General features: G+C 27.5%; 1 protein-coding gene across 2 annotated transcripts in view; it reads right to left on the bottom strand.

The window, feature by feature from the left end:
• The window catches only part of LOC108695104 (insulin gene enhancer protein ISL-1), a 37491-nt gene that overhangs the window by 15945 nt on the left and 19726 nt on the right, over positions 1-1820 (bottom strand). The window lies entirely within an intron of this gene.

The raw sequence follows: 1820 nt of genomic DNA, 5'->3' as shown, positions 1-1820 counted from the left end.
GCCTACAAAAATGTTTTATATATATATATATATATTGAATTTGTCTCAAAAGGGATTGTGACTGGAGTCGTTAAGAGTTACAGAGTAGTTTTAAATTTGAATCAAATTCAATATATTTTTTTGATAGTTTATTATTCACTGAGAGCATACGAACGCGATTCACTTTGAATCATAGAAATGGATTGATTTACATTTTGATAGAAAAATTAAAAAATGTTTTAATTCAAAGGATTGGGTTACTATTATTCCTTTATATTTAACAAACATTTATGCAAACATGTCTTGAGTTTAAAATTCTTAAAGATCTCTTTATTGAAAATCATGGCCGATATAATCTATATTTGATACGTTCTCTCGGAGAGAATTTAATGTTGAATACTAACGTGAAATAATAATTTCCTGTTATCTCGAGGCGATATGTTTGCGGTAAAGCACAAAGGGAAATCCGCTTCGTGGATTAAATAGAATATATTTCAGTGACACGCGAACTTGAATTAAAACATAACTGAATGTCGATCGATCTTATCATCGACCATTCGATCGTTAGATACGTATTAGTCGATACGAAATAGCGATCGACACATCTATGATCAGCGAGGCGATCGACAAACGAAAATGAAATCAATACTTCGATCTGCTTGCCCTGTCATTGCTTTCGCGATCACGCGTTATCAGCGATTTCGCGGATAAAACTTACATAATAGAATCGTATCAGAGAGGTAACAAGGATATTTACGCACCCATTTATATTGTCAATTAAATAACGAAAAAATTTCTTTTTTCTTTTAACTTAATATATTATAGTTCATTTTTTTTACGCAAAAGAAAGCATGAAAACATGCAAAGTAATTAATGTAATTAATGTAATTTGAAATAAAAGAATACTAAAACTTGATAGAAAAGAATATTAAAAATGAGTATAAAAATTCATGTTGCGTTTTTTTTTAATATTAGTAAAAAGGAAGCGAGAAATTCATGTTCCAACGAAATTCGATAATCAGCGAAGCATTTATTTTTTGTCGCCCGTTTTCGCATACATCTCTGAACGATGCCGCACCTAGAAAATTAGTACAAACGAATATGTTATCGAAGAAAGATAATCGCTAATGAGTTCTCTTGAGGATTTATCTAATTTGGGAAACAGATTAGTATTACAATTTAAGTATACTTTTCATATAAGGTCTATTAATTTATTACACTGTTAAATAGCCATAAATCTTATCTATAGGTACAAGTAATTTCAAAGGACAGATTTTATAGAATAATATATCGAAAAAAATTCAAAAAATAAATAATTTATAATGAGCATCTTATCATCAAAAAAATTTTTTTTTCATGCGATTTAAGAATTAAAAATTTAAGTCATTCTCCATTTTTTTATAACAGGAAGAAACATCAAGTATGATTTTTTGATATTTTTTTGATGTTTTAGGATTAAATTTTTTAAATGTTAGACAATTACGCATGTAAATCATTATTTTAATTAGTACATTCGCTGATGACTTTCTAAAATAGTAAATAGTATGTCTTTTGTTAATAGACGACAAATGTTTATTTACGTATTCATTTGTGTTATTTTTATTTCATCAATTTCTCTCTTTTGTAAGATCTGTATAATAAATTTATTAGCTTAAAGTTCTATTGCATTAATATTCTGTATAGAAGTATTTTGTGTGTGTATGTGTGTATATATATATATATTTCGTCACTCATGAGCAGGTAGAGTGAATCGAACTGAGTCGAAAAATCCTCTAACATTTTGCAATTTTCGCAATAACAAGATATTAATTACTAAAAATTGCCAAATATTGAATAATAAT

Source organism: Atta colombica, unplaced genomic scaffold, assembly GCF_001594045.1.
Source record: "Atta colombica isolate Treedump-2 unplaced genomic scaffold, Acol1.0 scaffold126, whole genome shotgun sequence".
In the NCBI taxonomy this organism is placed as follows: domain Eukaryota; kingdom Metazoa; phylum Arthropoda; class Insecta; order Hymenoptera; family Formicidae; genus Atta; species Atta colombica.
Note: the sequence above shows the minus strand (reverse complement) of the source record. Positions and strands in the feature narration are given on the sequence as shown.